The sequence below is a fragment of the Lynx rufus genome, unplaced genomic scaffold, assembly GCF_022079265.1.
Source record: "Lynx rufus isolate CCGP_SWC_20201006 ecotype Redwood Valley unplaced genomic scaffold, mLynRuf1.p SCAF_13, whole genome shotgun sequence".
Classification (NCBI taxonomy): domain Eukaryota; kingdom Metazoa; phylum Chordata; class Mammalia; order Carnivora; family Felidae; genus Lynx; species Lynx rufus.
The window spans coordinates 10,824,231-10,840,659 of NW_025814827.1; the positions used below are offsets into that span (position 1 = coordinate 10,824,231).

General features: G+C 37.1%; 1 protein-coding gene across 6 annotated transcripts in view; it reads left to right on the top strand.

The window, feature by feature from the left end:
* Positions 1 to 16,429, top strand: part of DENND4A (DENN domain containing 4A) — a 135,626-nt gene that overhangs the window by 20,642 nt on the left and 98,555 nt on the right. For all 6 annotated transcript variants that reach the window (XM_047074922.1, XM_047074924.1, XM_047074923.1 and 3 more), the window contains exon 2: positions 7,366 to 7,444. The gene's annotated coding sequence lies outside the window, so the exon portion shown is untranslated. The remainder of the gene's footprint in view (positions 1 to 7,365; positions 7,445 to 16,429) is intronic.

The window sequence follows — 16,429 nt, forward strand, 5'->3', positions numbered from 1 at the left end:
CCAGACACAGAGAGCAGGTAGAAAAGCTCCTGAGACTGGAACATGCCTGATTTGTTTAAGGATCAGTAAGAACCCTGGCATGTTACCTGCAAGAGGGCTTTCTAAGAGTTTCTTTAGTATGCTAAATTTTTTTGTCTTTTACTATTATGTTAGGATTTATTCCCGCCATTTTATTTTGTATTTTCTGTTTACCCTAGTTTCTTTTCCTTTCTTCTTTCTCTGTTACTATTTTCTAAAGAAAAATAAAATTTTTGGTGGCAGTTTAAAAGTTATGTATTCTATTTTTATTCTTCTGGCGGTTACCCTTGGATTCATATTTGTATTCATTCTTGTCTGTCAGTTTTTTAAGGCTTATTGATTATTGGTCATTATTTTAAGTACTTCCTCACCTCCATTTGTTTTTTTTTTTCTCACCTTCTGAAAGACCTGTTATTTCGATGTTGCGTCTAATTTTTCTAGCCTCCACGTTTCGTAAGGGAGGGGTTCAAAACTAATTCTTTAATTTTTTTCTTTTCAATTACATGTTAATTTTTAGAGCAGTTTTAAATTAACAGCAAATTTGAGCAGAAAGTGCAAAGTTCCCATATACTCCTTCCCCCAACACAGACACAGCCTCCCCCACAATCAACATCCCACACCAGCGTGGGACATTTGTTACAATCTCTGAACCTATACTGACATATCATTATCACCCAAAGTCCAAAATTTACGTTAGGCTTCACTCTTTGTGTTGTACACTCTGTGGATTTTGACAAACATATAATGACATATATATGTAGTGACAGATATAGAATAGTTTTAGTGCCCTAAAAATCCTCTGTGCTTAGCCTGTTAACCCCTCCTCTCTAACCACTTGGCAACCCCCGATTTTTTACTATTTCCAAATTTTGCCTTTTCCAGAATGTCCTATAGTTGGAATCATATGGTATGTAGCCTTTCCAGATTGATTTTTTTTCACTTAGTAATATGCATGTAAAGTTCTTCTGTGTCCTTTCAGTGGCTTGATAGCTCATTTCTTTTTAGAAGTAATATTCCATTGTTTGGTTGCACCACAGTTTACCTGTTCACCTACTGACAGATATCTTAGTTCCTTCCAAGTTGTCCCCCTCCCTTGTACTCACATAAAGCTGGTGTGAACATGTTTTCAGCTCATATGAGTAAATGCCTAAAAGTGTGATTGTTGGATCATATGGTAAAAGTATGCCTAGTTTTGTAAGAAACGGCCAAACTGTCTTCCAAAGTGACTGTGTGTACCATCTTGCATTCCCACCAGCAGTGAATGAGAGTTCCTGTTTCCCCACATCTTTGCCATCATTAGGTGTTGTCAGTGTCCTGGATTTTGGCTATTCTAATAGGGGTGCGGCGATATCTCATTGTTATTTTCTTTGAGTTTCTAAGACATGTGATGTGGAATGTCTTTTCATATGCTTGTCTTCTGTATATCTTCTTTGGTAAGGTGTCTATTCAGGTCTTTTGCTCATTTTTTAATCAGGTCGTTCGTTTTCTTATTGTTGAGTTTCGGGGATTCTTTATATATTTTGGACAACAGTCCTATATCAGATATATCTTTTGCAAATACTTCTCCCCGTCTGTGGGTTGTCTTCTCATTCTCTTAAGCCTCCATATTTTAAAACTTTTATAATATATTTTTTCCATTTATTACGCCTTCCTAATGCCTCGTTTTGATCATCTACTTACTGATTTTATTTTTGACTGTATCCATTTTGTTATTTAACTTGTATATAAGAATTTCAGTTATTATATTTTTAACACACAGTATCTATAGTTGGTTCTTCATTATTCATTATTATTTTCCTAATATCCTACATTAGTTTCCTGAATATGTTTGTTATGCTTATCTAAGAAATGTGTTTGGTCTGGACCATAAATTCTGTTTCCTCTGGGATAGGTTGTTCTGGTTTTGGCCTTTCCCCTCCCCCCTCCCCCCTTGTACTCATGCAGTGTTTATTTTTTCTTTCCGGGAGTTCATACTACCTTTAGAATATCAGCTCCTGTGACTGATAATATGTATAGGCAACATTCCATGTTCAAATTGATCCCCTTCCTGGTGAATTTATAGAGTATAAGTGTGTGCATGTGTGAGAGAAGTGTGTTTGGGTCTAATGATGGAGCTTTACCAAAGAAATAGTTTAGTTTTGGCTATTAGATACACAGGTAGAGTTATCAAGTAGGCATTTTGGGTCTCAATGGCAAGTCATGGTTGGTGATATAAATTTAAAAGTGGGGAGAAGTCAGTGGGACTAATACATTTTCATGGGAATAAGAAGAAGGGGGAAATCGTGGAGGTTGGTTTGATTACTGAAAATTTGTTAAGGGATTTTAAAGGAGAGAAGATACCTTTTGTCTAGGACTGGTTCTGGCCATCAGGATGTTTAGAAAGAACAATGTGTCATATAGCCTCACTAAGTTGATCTGCTTACCCTTGTCAATTCTGGGTCATTTTTTCCGGCTTCTCTGGAATAGTCTACATGGCATATGTATGCAGTTGACCCTTGAACACCAGTTTGAACTGTGCAGGTCTATTTATTGTAGATTTTTAAAGTACAGCACTGTAAATGTATTTTCCCTTATGATTTTCTTAGGAACATTTTCTTTTCCCTAGCTTATCTTATTATAAGAATACAGTATATAACACATATAACATACAAAATATGTGTTAATTGACTTTATGTTATTGGTAAGGCTTCTGGTCAACAGTAGGCTATTTGTAGTTAAGTTTTGGGGACTCAAAAGTTACATGCAGATTTTCAGCTGCATGGGGCACTGATACCCCTAATCCCTGCATTGTTCAAGGGTCAACTACAGTATCAAGAGATCTGGGATAAGGAGTTTCAGGTCCTGCTCTGCTACTGATGGAGCAGTGCTATTTTGGGCAAGTTCTTTCTATACTTTAATTTCCTCCAACAAAATGATGAGGTTGAACCAAAAGATTTTTAAGGTCCTTTTAAATTCTGAGTCTTTAAAGACATACAGTTGTAAATCCAAGCCAACAGATTGATTTTTTTTTTTAAATATTTTCTTGAGGGGCGTCTGGGTGGCTCAGTTGGTTAAGTGTCCAACCCCAGTTCTGGTCATGATCTTGCAGTTTGTGAGTTCGAGCCCCGTGTCGGGCTCTGTGCTGACAGCTCAGAGCCTGGAGCCTGCTTCAAATTCTGTCTCCCTCTCTCTCTGCCCCTGCCCTGCTAGTGCTCTCTCTCTCTCTTAAAAATAAATAAACGTTAAAAAAAATTAAAATATTTTCTTGAGATGATTTCACCAAAATTGAATTAGTTGATAAGAGTATAATTAGTTTTAAGTTCGTGCTGGATTACTTTTCAGAAAAATTATTCTACTTCAGTGCCATTAATAATTTTTAAGTGTGTTTATTTCCCTCACAGCACTATCAGCACTGGATTTAATGTTTTTTATTCATATTTGTTAATTTACTGGATATGATGCAATACCTCAAAGTTTAATTTCTTTAATTATTTGCAAGGCTAACAGTTCTTCCATGTGTTTTAGTATTTGGGTTTCTTCGTGTATGAATTGTTTGTTATAGTCATTGATCATCTAGTAAGTCCTACAATTTAACAAATCATATTAATCATTATTAATTAGAAGAATAACAGAATTCTCAAAGTTGTTTTCAAGTATTAATTCTCAGAAGTCCTCTTTAGGTGTTATTAACAAATAAATGTATTATTATAGTTTGTGAGGGAAAGTAAAAAAGGATTTTTAAAAAGGCGTTTAAAGTATATTTATTATTATTTTTTTGAAGTATATTTATTTATTGAGAGAGAGAGATTGAGAGAATGAGCAGGGGAAATTGCAGAGAGAAGGGGAACAGAGGGTCCAAAGTGTGCTCCTTGCTGACAGCAGAGAGCCTGATGCGGGGCTCAAAATCATGAACCATGAGATCATGACCTGAGCCGAAGTCGGACACTTAACCAACTGAGCCACCCAGGTATCCTTAAAGTATATTTAAATAGGTGGTAAGATGAAATAAGTCGAAATGCTCAACATTAATCAGGTGACAACACTGTAAACCTTACATGTCTACTTTTTAAGAAAAGTGATTATTTTGGGGGCACCTGGGTGGTTCAGTTGGTTAAGCATTCGACTTTCACTCAGGTCATGATCTCGCAGTTCAGGAGTTCAAGCCTCACGTAGGGCTCTGTGCACACAGCTCAGAGCCTGGAGCCTGCTTCGAATTCTGTGTCTCTCTCTCTCTCTTTGCCCCTCCCCCACTAGTGCTATCTCTGAAAAATAAACATTAAAATTTAAAAGAAAAGTGATATTTTATTCAATTGATTTCAGTTTTATTATATATTTATATAGCTGAATTTTAGATTGCTTGTTTTATATAAATGTATTTTTAATCATGCCAGTAAGTACTGTTTCAAATAGTTTGTGTATGGCTCTGAAAATAGAGAAGAAAAACCAGATATTGAATTGTTTGAGAGAAACTTTTGGGAATATTCCAATGGAGGCAACAGTTCACTTCAGACAGTAGCTTAAAAAACACTTATGATAATTTAAAGAGGAAGCAAGAACTTTGAGATGTGGGAGGGGTATGCATATGGGAAATTAAGTAAAAAAAAAGATGGTGCAAGAGACAAAATTTAAAACCAGACTTCCCTTTCACTCTAGACTGGTGTGTACCATATATTTGCATTTCATACACAGTGGTGAATATAAGCAGATTTTCAGTACAGGATTGGGAGTTGGTATTTGTTGTCACCATTAGTTTATATGGAATCTAATTTCACTCTAGGAGTGGTAAATTTCATAATTTCTCTATGTTAAAAGAATGCAAATAACATTACAAATTCTCCAGATAACATTTCCTCATCCCTTTATTTATTTATTTATTTTTAAGATTTTATCTTTAAGTAATCTCTACACCCAGTGTAGGGTTTGAAGTCACAACCCTGAGATCAAGAGTCTCATGCTCCGTGGACTGAGCCAGCCAGGCTCCCACTTCATCCCTTTTAACCATTTCCTGCTTTTCTCCTTTCCATTTCTGCACTTTTTAACTGTTATTCTTTTTATACCTTTCCCTCCTCATCTTTTTTATTTTCTTGCTGTATATCATTGTTCACCTTTCTTCCTTTTCTCATGTTGTTGGTCACTGTTCCTTTTCTTACCTGCTGTTTGCCATATATTCGTCAACCAGCTTAACTTCTCCCACTTACCTATTAATTTTTTTTTTGTCCATCAAAGCCCATGTTCACTAGTTAACACTTAGATCTCCCCAGGGAATTACTTTCTTCTCTACCATTCTTGAAGCATGATGTAGTAGAACTCCAAATTAAAAGTCAGGAGAATTGAGTCATAAATTAATGTATTTAGTCTTGGACAAGTGATTTAACTTTTATGTCTCAATTCAGTTACAGAAAGAAGAATTGCACCTAAATCTCTAAGGACCTTTCCTGGCTATAAAATCCTATGATTCTGTGGTGTCTTAACTTTCCCCTTTTTTTCTACTGTGCTGACCTCATTCATTTAATAAATATTTACACACCTATCATGTGTTTATAACTACTTTAATTTATATGAGAGAATCAAAAGAAATAAAAGACAAGGTTCCTGCCTTTGAATTGTTTATAGTCTGTCTGGAGAGACAAGAGGTATCTACGTTAACACTTAATAATTTCTAGTCTCTTCCTGTTCTCTCCAGACCAGATCCACATTCCCAAGGGAATACCAGCTACTTAGTTCCAACTAATATCTGGGTGAAGGGCAGGGTTGCACCTGAACACAGTAAAAGTCTCCTTTTTATGTTCGTATACACCTAGCAATCCCCGTTGTAGTTGTCCTGTAGCACTGTTTTATATTGTCCACTCAATTCTAGTCTAGAATTTATCCGTAATAGGAAAATTTATCTTAGAACTAAGAAGATTGGTCTTCATTGTATGTTAGTAGAGATCACTCTGTCTTTCTTATATTTTTGTGTGTGTTCATATGTCTGTGCATTTATGTTTGTATAATTATGTTCAAATATAATGTTCCAGATGGCTAAGTAAATGTGACCAACAAGTCTCTTTCACACCGTATATACTTACATGTTTTCTTTGGTTTGTTTCTGCACCTACTTGGTAAGGGGGTATTGCTTTTGGAGACATTATCTTTTCCTTTCATAGACTATGTATGTGCTCTCCAGTAAAAAATATACGACTCCACAGGGGTTAGGGATGGTGGTTGAGGGGAGTGGGAGGAAGGTGGGCATACTTATGAAAGGTCAACACTAGGAATCCTTGTGATAGAACTGTTCTGTCTTAACCGTGCATGATAATACATGAAGCTGCGGATGTGATAAAACTACATAGAACCATGTATACGCACATAAACCCACATGAATACAAGTAAAACTGAGTAAATCAAAATAAGATAGGTGAATTCATCAATGCAGTATCCCAACTGTGATATTGTACTATAGTTTGGTAAGATATTGTCATTGGGAGAAACTGAATGAAAGATATGTCAGATCTTTATTATTTCTTTCAACTGAATGTGAATCTATAATTATCTGAAAATAAAAGGTTTCACTAAAAATAATAGCAATTTATAGGCGTCTGTGCTGAAAGATAATTTAACATATATAGTTGCAGGAAGTACATTGACATATCACGTTGAGTATGAATTCAGTAAAGTTGCAAGATACAAAGTTAATATAACAAATCTATTGTGTTTCCATACGCTAATAATGAACTATCATAGAAATTAAGAAAACAGGTGCGCCTGGCTGGCTCAGTTGGTTAAGCATCTGACTCTTGATCTCAGCTCAGGTTTGTGAGTTTGAGCCCTGCATCTACTCTGCCAGTGCAGAGCCTACTTGGGATTTTCTCTCTCTCCCTCTTGCTGCCCCTCCTGCACACTCTCTCTCTCCAAAAAAAAAAAAAAAAAATCTGTAATAAAGGGGAAATACTTTCAAGTATTGACTTCTTTGAAATTTGCTAATGGAAATTACTTGAGTCTATGAATTGTCTTAAATATGTATATTTTACTGTACGAGTGAGGTACTATACATTATGCCCCAGAAATAGGCCTTTTTTTCTTTCTTATACTCCTTGCTCCTGTACACATTTACTCTTTTGTGCCATTATTTATTCTTTTATTTTCTGTCTGTCATTATCTGATATTTTTGGTTTCTAAGTGTGTTGCTATTCTTGACTGAAAGGTGTTTGTGGAAGAGCTGGTGTTTGAAAATTACTTATTGGGTCTTAAGCATATGAAAATAATATATGCAATAGTTTTCTTTGAAAATTATCATTATTAACAGAACTTTAAGTATCCATGGGCATCTTAGGAGGAAATATTTCAATGGGATTAATTTAACTTCAATTTTTATTCTTTTCAATACAGTCTTTCTCAAATTCTGAGGCTTGCAGAATTCACAAATTGAGATTTGGCATCATTTTCAGAGAAAGACCTTCAGTAATGTGTAAGTAGTTTTGTTTTGTTTTTTTTCCATTTGATTTGTTTCTATTAGCTGTTTTCTGTGTTGAACACTGTATAGTTAATTTACCAGTCACTTAACAGAATTTGGTCTGGGGCCTCATCAAGATAAAAGGCTTCAATAATGCAAAGGAAACATTCAACAAAACTAAAAGGCAACTGACAGAATGGGAAAAGATATTTGCAAATGACATATTGGATAAAGGGCTAGTATCCAAAATCTATAAAGAACTCACAGAACTCCACACCCGAAAAACAAATAATCCAGTGAAGAAATGGGCAGAAGACATGAATAGACACTTTTCCAAAGAAGACATCCAGATGGCCAACAGGCACATGAAAAGATGCTCCTCATCAGGGAAATACAAATCAAAACCACACCCAGATATCACCTCACACTGGTCAGAGTGGCTAAAATGAACAAATCAGGAGACTATAGATGCTGGAGAGGATGTGGAGAAATGGGAACCCTCTCTCACTATTGGTGGGAATGCAAACTGGTGCAGCCTCTCTGGAAAACAGCATGGAGGTTCCTCAAAAAATTAAAAATAGATCTACCGTATGACCCAACAATAGCACTGCTAGGAATTTACCCAAAGGATACAGGAGTGCTGATGCACAGGGGCACTTGCACCCCAATGTTTATAGTAGCACTTTCAACAATAGCCAAATTACGGAAGGAGCCTAAATGTCCATCAACTGACGAATGGATAACGAGGATGTGGTTTATATAAACAATGGAATACTACGTGGCAATGAGAAAGAATGAATTCTGGCCATTTGTAGCAACATAGATGGAACTGGAGAGTATTATGCTAAGTAAAATAAGTCAGTAGAGAAAGACAGATACCATATGTTTTCACTCATATGTGGATCCTGAGAAACTTAACAGAAGACCATGGGGGAGGTGAAGGGGGGAAAAAAAAGTTACAGAGAGGGAAGGAGGCAAACCATAAGAGACTCTTAAATACTGAGAACAAACTGAGGGTTGATGGGGGGGGTGGAGTGAGAGGAAAGTGGGTGATGGGCATTCAGGAGGGCACCTGTTGGGGTGAGCACTAGGTTTTGTATGGAAACCAATTTGACAATAAGTTATATATTTAAAAGAAACCCAGAATTTGGCATATATTCACCACATAATGATGACGAGTAACAAGTGATACAAAAAACCTTAGGGGGAGCCTGAGTGGCTCAGTCAATTAAGCGTCCGACTTCGGCTCAGGTCATGATCTCATTGTTTGTGAGTTCAAGCCCCGCATCAGGCTCTGTGCCAACAGCTCAGAGCCTGGAACCTGCTTCGGATTCTGTGTCTCCCTCTCTCTCTGCCCCTCCCTGCTTATGCTCTGTCTCTCAAAAATAAAAATAAACATTAAAAAAATTAAAAACAAAAACAAAACACCTTATTGTAAGATGTCTTATGATGTGCCCTGGGTCACTATTACTGACCATTATTGGAGGCATCATCCTCAAGTAAAGAATACTGTATTAAAGAACTTGAATTCTTGGGGCGCCTGGGTGGCTCAGTCGGTTAAGCCTCTGACTTCAGCTCAGGTCATGATCTCGCGGTTCGTGAGTTCGAGCCCCACATTGGGCTCTGGCTCATAGCTCAGACCCTGGAGCCTGCTTCGGATTCTGTGTCTCCCTCTCTCTCTGCCCCTCCCCCACTTGTGCTCTGTCTCTCTGTCTCTCAAACGTGAATAAATGTAAAAAAAAAAAAAAAAAAGAATTCTTGCCTTGTCTGCCTCTAACTAGCTAGGTATTTAGTTTCTTTGACTCTAAAATGAGGGATTAGTCTAGGATGAGTAATAAGATCCTTTCCCCTTAATAATATCCCTTTAATAAATGTCTATTCCCAACTTAAGTTTTTTGTTGTTGTTACAATAAATCTAAGGTTAATAATCGTCCAAAAGGGAGCTCTCAAATTACCTAGTTTTGTTTTGATGTGTGTGTGTGTGTGTGTGTGTGTGTGTGTGTGTGTGTGTGTGTTGGTTTTTGCTTGGGAATAGATATTGAGAGAGAAGGTGGCTCCAAATTAGGAAATAAGTAAGGCCCCCCCTTGCTCAAGGAATTTACCTCACATAGTCCATTAACTTGGGTTAAAATGCTTATTTTTTTTTTATTTTATGAAAGGTGTTTTTTTTTTTAATGTTTATTTCTGATAGAGAGCATGAGCGGGGAAGGGGCAAAGAGAGAGGGAGATTGAGGATCTGAAGCAGTCTTTGCACTGATAGCAGCGAGCCCGATGCAGAGCTCGAACTCACAAATGCGGTGTGATCTCACAAACCATGAGATCATGACCTGGGTCAAAGTTAGACACTCAACTGGCTGAGCCACCCAGGTGCCCCTAAAAAACTTATTTTTAAAAAGTCACGTTTGGGATGCCTGGGTGGCTCAGTTGCACATCTGACTCTTGATTTCAGCTTGGGTCATGATCCCAGAGTCATGGAATCGAGACTTACATTGGGCTCCACGCTGAGTATGGATTCTCTCTCTCTCCCTCTGTCCCTCTCCCCCTCTCGTATGTGCTTGCTCTCAAAAAAAAATTAAAAAAAAAGAAAGCAAGAAACTCACCCTATTGTTAAATATACAAATAAGGTTTCTTTCCTTTCAGAATCTCCATAGAATGCTGATACTGAAGGAGTGCCAGTTTTCAAGGAGATGGGGGAAAGGGACAGTGAAGTAAGGGTCACGTCTATGCATGGGGCTTTTGGGGGGAGATCGTACAGAAACTTTGGGCAGGTTGGAGGCCAGCGCTTGAAATCTGGAAGGGTGATAGGAGAAAAGACAATGAGAGGTGGAATAAAAGTTATAGAAAGAAGGAAAGAAAAAGTATAGAAAGAGATGTGGAAAAGTAGAATTAGGAAACTCCTTGAAGGCAGAGGCTATTGCTTTCATCAGTATTGTCTATCACCAGCTTCCAGAATAGTGTCAGATCTGAATAAGTAGTTATGAAAATATCATTGAATGAATTAATGAATCACTTACTCGTAAACTTCTAATTTTGCTTAAGGCCCTGATGGTTTTGGTTATTGGTCACTAGATTCAAATCATCTATGTTATCTATGTCTGCTCTACATTCAACAACTACAGACAGTATTTAAGGTATCGAGGTTCAGAAAATTAATTCTGAATTATAGAAAAAAGACCTTACATTTAGTATAATATGCTTCAGGGATTTATTTTTTTAGTTTTTAGTTTTTTATATTATTTTTATTTTAGAGAGTGTGTATGAGTGTGCAAGCCGGGGAGAGGAGCAGAGGGAGAGAGAGAAAATCTTTTTTTTTTAATTTATTTTATTTATTTCTGAGACAGAGAGAGACAGAGCATGAGTGGGGGAGGGACAGAGAGAGAGGGAGACACAGAATCCGAAGCAGGCTTCAGGCTCTGAGCTGTCAGCACAGAGCCCGACGCAGGGCTCGAACTCACAAACTGTGAGATCATGACCTGAGCCAAAGTCGGTCACTCAACCGACTGAGCCACCCAGGCACCCCTATACCACATCTTCTTTATCCATTCATCAGTCAGTGGACATTTGGGCTCTTTCCATAATTTGGCTATTGTTGATAGTGCAGCTATAAACATTGGGGTGCATGTGCCCCTTCGAATCAGCATTTCTGTATCCTTTGGATAAATACCTAGTAGTGCAATTGCTGGGTCATAGGGTAGTTCTATTTTTAACTTTTTTTAGGAACCTTCATACTGTTTTCCAGAATGACTGCATCAGTTTGCACAAATATTTTTTTTAAGCACCTGCCTATCATACTTTAGGTACTAGCCAGGAATGTAAAAATGTGGTAGTAGTTACAGTGTATAGTTCTATTTGATGGAATATTGTATGGCCCCTTAGTTTAATTATGAAGGTTATGGCAGTTTAGAAAAATACTTATTAAATAACTATATAAATATTGATATCCTATATTGTAATTGTGCATGAGGATTAGAAGGATGTTTTTTGGGGGCACCTGGGTGGCTCAGTTGATTGAGCATCTGACTTCGGCTCAGGTCATGATCTCATGGTTTGTGAGTTTGAGCCCCGCTTCAGGCTTACTGTGTCAGTGCAGAACTCATTTCAGATCCTCTGTCTCCCTCGCTCCCTGCCCCTGCCCTGCTTGCACACACATGTTTTCTTTCTCAAAAATAATTAAACATTCAAAAAAGAGGAAGTTTTCTGTTCTCCGAGAAAACTAGGAAACATTGTCAAATATAAACCAGATTTATTGTTGTGAATGGAATTGTTGGATTTCTTTTCCTTTTGGTTATTTTGTACAATTCATAAAGTTTAAATGAAAATCCAAATAAACTTAAGTTTAAAAACAAATATGATGAATATGTATCAGCCAGAAAGAGGAAATAGTGTTTTGTGAAAGAGGAAGAGAGCAAAACTAAATTTGTCAGACAGTAGATAAGTTGGTTGGAAGAACAATGAGAGATGAAGTTTAGAAAGGATGGAAATGAGGGTCTCTGGTTTTGGTAACATAAGAAAGGATGAGCTAGATTACATTCTTAACTCTGGAATTACTTTTTTAAAAAAGAAAGTTTTTTCTAGCTTGTTTATTCAAGTGAACTGGAGTGAGGGGTAGTTGAACTGGTCCGTTGTGTTATTGCCCTTTTCATATGTAAGTCTTGAGCGTGTGACTTTTTATCATTCCCTGAGAGACTTTTGTTCCTTTTACCATTTCAGTAATAGTTTATAATTTTGCAAGACTTCTATGCTCAACTTTGTTTTTCATATATCTTTAAAATGTTACCTCTGATTTCCACTCTTTTCTTGGCCTTAAAGTTAGCCTAGGTAGCAAATGCTTAACTACTTTGACCTACTGGAGTGGTAGAAGAAATACAAAAGACTCTGAATTGATTGGACAGATATTTAAAAAGAAAAATTTTTTTTAACGTTTATTTATTTTTGAGACAGAGAGAGACAGCATGAACAGGGGAGGGTCAGAGAGAGGGAGGCACAGAATCCGAAACAGGCTCCAGGCTCCGAGCTGTCAGCACAGAGCCTGATGCGGGGCTCGAACTCACGGACTGCGAGATCGTGACCTGAGCCGAAGTCGGCCACTCAACCAACTGAGCCATCCAGGCACCCCAGATTGGGCAGATATTTAAAGTGAGAAGAAGAACAGGGGCATCTGGGTGGCTCAGTTGGTTAAGCGTCTGACTTCGAGCCCCGTGAGTTTGAGCCCTGTGCTGACAGCTCGGAGCCTGGAGCCTGCTTCAGATTCTGTGTCTCGTTCTCTCTGTCCCTCCCCCACTTGTACTCTGTCTTTCTCTCTCAAAAATAAATAAGCATTAAAAAATAATAAAGGGAGAAAAATAAACCAGTCTCCATTAGTTGCTGAATGGGTAAGAGCTTTCTTATAATGATTTCTTAATTTAGTTCTCATAAACCTTTTAGGAATAGAGAGCACATCCTTCTTGTTTGCTATTCTTAAAGAAAATAAATGTACTTTGAAGTGAAATACTAGCTGAGCAGGTATCTGAAATTTTAAGAAGATGGCTTTAAACATTTTATAAGCTAACTCCTTAAGCTATCTATATCATGTTGAACAAAGAAGAATTAAAAAACAATGACTGGTTAATGACATAGTATTATCGTTATTCCAACTTGAGTAAAGTTATGTCAGGGTTTTTCTATTACTGATTATTTACAGAGCTGTTGGATCAACTGCTTATTTTGTGTGGCCCCCAATTTAAATGCATTCAAAGACATTTACTTCCAGGGGAAAAGAAAAGAAAAGAAACTTACCTATGTACCCTCTAATTTGGGGGGGGGGGTTTGCTTTCATGCACTACACTAAAGATCCAAGTTTTGCGTGTAACTAGGAATCCTTTTTCCAAGGAACTGTGGGTAGTTCTTGGCAACGCAAGGCATTTTGTCTTAATATATATGTAGTATTTTTCATGAGGATTGTAATTTTTACACACCAATGGAAGTCTGTTGCCTAAATGGAATTGCCAAAAAGTACAGTTGTGAGATTGTCAGTTAAGTGTTCAACTTTGGCTCAGGTCATGATCTCATGGTTCGTGGGTTCGTGCCCTGCATAGGGCTCTGTGCCGACAGCTTGGAGCCTGGAGCCTGGAGCCTGCTTCGGATTCTGTGTCTCCCTTTCTCTCTGCCCCTCCCCTGCTCATACTCTCTCTCTCTCTCTCTCTCTCTCTCTCTCTCAAAAATAAATAAAAGTTAAGAAAATACTGTTGTTCAGTTTTATATTAAAGATTTTCAGTATTTTCTTTGCCTTGTAATTTTTTTTTTTTTTTTTTTTTTTAAATTTTTTTTTCAACGCTTATTTATTTTTGGGACAGAGAGAGACAGAGCATGAACGGGGGAGGGGCAGAGAGAGAGGGAGACACAGAATCGGAAACAGGCTCCAGGCTCCGAGCCATCAGCCCAGAGCCCGACGCGGGGCTCGAACCCACGGACCGCGAGATCGTGACCTGGCTGAAGTCGGACGCCTAGCCGACTGCGCCACCCAGGCGCCCCTGCCTTGTAATTTTTAATGATGTCTTCCCTCTAGGTTCTAAACCTCAAACTTACTTTGATAACATTTGATTTAAAATAAAAATTAGAGATGCATTTTCAGTATTGTAGACTTTATAGACTTTTTTCTGACTGAATTAAAGGGCATTTAGTTCTTGCAAGAAGTCACCTGGAATGTCGCCAACTATGTCCTTGGCATTATATACTTGGTCAGCAGTGCCTTAAAATATTTTGTTTACCTTCCTAACCACTCTCCCCAAATGAATAAATGGAAAACAACAACATCAAGGCAAGAGAACTGGGATCATTTACTTCTCTGTCAATAAATGTAAGAGGATTTTAGTGCCACTTTAAAATTGATTATTTTCTTATATGTATTGATGAAGAACAATAATTTGTTCCCTGTTAGTAGTTAACTGTAGTCAGTAAATGAGGTCAAATCATTAAAATTTGTGAATCAGAAAGATATAACAAAATGAATTTTTCATACAAATTTCTCTCAAATATCTGCTTATTAGTATAATAGCTGTTTTTATTTCCAACAGTTAAGGTAGTAGCTTTCAAAAGAACGTATTAAATACATGTATGTTTTCATGATGGTATTGTTTTCATTCTCTTTCCCTTTTTTCTGCATAGAAATACATAAAACTATATAGTATGCAATAGTGACTATATGCTTTAGTTTAAATAATGCGAAATTAGGGGGATGCCTGGCTGGCTCAACTGGAAGAGCATGCGACTTGATCTTGGAGTCGTGAGTTCAAGACCCACGTTGGGTGTAGAGATTACTTAAATAAATAAATAAACTTAAATAACATGAAGTTAGTCTAGGGAAAAGGAGAGTATTTAAATGTCTTCAGTATAGTGAAAGGAAAGTGTTTTACCAAAGTATTTTTAAGATTTGTATCTACCATGAGCTTATAGCTTAAAATTCATGCACACGTAAAAACAAATAAACATACATAGAGGCTTGGTTACGTAACTTTTGACCTAGAAATTCTAGTTTAATAAATTTATTCTGAAGAAATACTAGGAATTGTAGCCAGGGCACTTAGGTGGCTCAGTCATTAAGCATCTGATATTGGCTGAAGTCATGATCTCAAGGTTCATGAGCTCGAGCCCCACTTTGGGTGAGCCACACCTCTCTCTCTCTCTTCCTCCCTCTCTCTGCCCCTCCTGGGTTTCTCTCTCTTTCTCTCTCTCTCTCTGCTCTTGTTCACATGTGCCCTCTCTCTCTCTCTCTCTCTCAAAAAAAAAAAAAAGTTGTAGCCATAGGTTTATGTTCAAGATTATTCATCATAGCATTTAAAAATATTAGCAAAGTAAGTAAAAGTAAAAGCGATGAACAATAAAGAAAGAGCTCAATAATGTTCTATTCATTAAAAAAAAAAAAAAAAAAAACAACTCTGCAGGGGTGCCTGGGTAGCTCAGTCGGTTAAGCATCTGACTTTGGCCCATGTCAAGATCTCACAGTTCGTGAGTTCAAGCCCCGCATCAGGCTCTATGCTGACAGCTCAGTCTGGAGCCTGCTTCAGATACTGTCTTCCTCTCTCTCTGCCCCTCCCCCGCTCATGCTCTGTCTCTTTGTCTCTCAAAAATAAATAAACGTTAAAAAAATTTTTTTTAAATACCATTGCAGCCATTAAAAAACACAAAGACTATGTACTGAAATGAAGAAAAAAGGTTTAATACAGAAGTGCCTTAAAAAAAAAAGGTGCTTTTGTTCTCCTACTTTTTAGAAACGGATAGATGGTCAATTGGGTAAAACTACTTGTTTTTCATGCAGCACCTGTTACATGTAGTCAGCTGACAGCGACTACTCTGTGTTTAACTCAGGAGACAAGTTATTACTTTCTCTTTACTGTAAGGCTAGGAACCATTTCTGAAAAGTTTAAGCCCTTTATTTTGTGCAGAAATCTTATGTGTAAGGGAATTGCTACATAGGAGTCATATACATATAAAGGAAGTAGGAACATTTGATCCTCTTTAGGTTTGTTTTCTAAGCAAACAGTAGGAATATTTACAGAGTATATTTGAGCAATGGATACAGATTCCAAGAAATGTGGCATGAATTCTGAAAACTCATTGCATTAGCAATATAGGAAATTTGGTAAGTTTTGGGATTATGATGAAAATGGTGATAATTATATTATAAACAAGTCTACCCCATAAAAAATTGTTTGCCCTCAGTTATTTTATGGTCTACAAAGGAAAATTATTTAGCAGTTTCTAAAGCATGTTTTGAGGGTGTTTTTTCTAGTTTTTAAGTGGGAAAATAGGGTTCACCAGTTGTTCAAATACACTTGGGAAATCCTGGGCTAAGCAAAGTTAACAGGTACCTTTTTCAAAGTACTGTTGAGACATAAATATTTTTATATATTTTATTATAAATATATGAAAGAGGCATGAAGTGTATATACCTAATGTATTTGAACACGGAATTCTTTCTTTGCATTTATTGAAACTAAGTTTAACATGAGACGTATGTTGGAA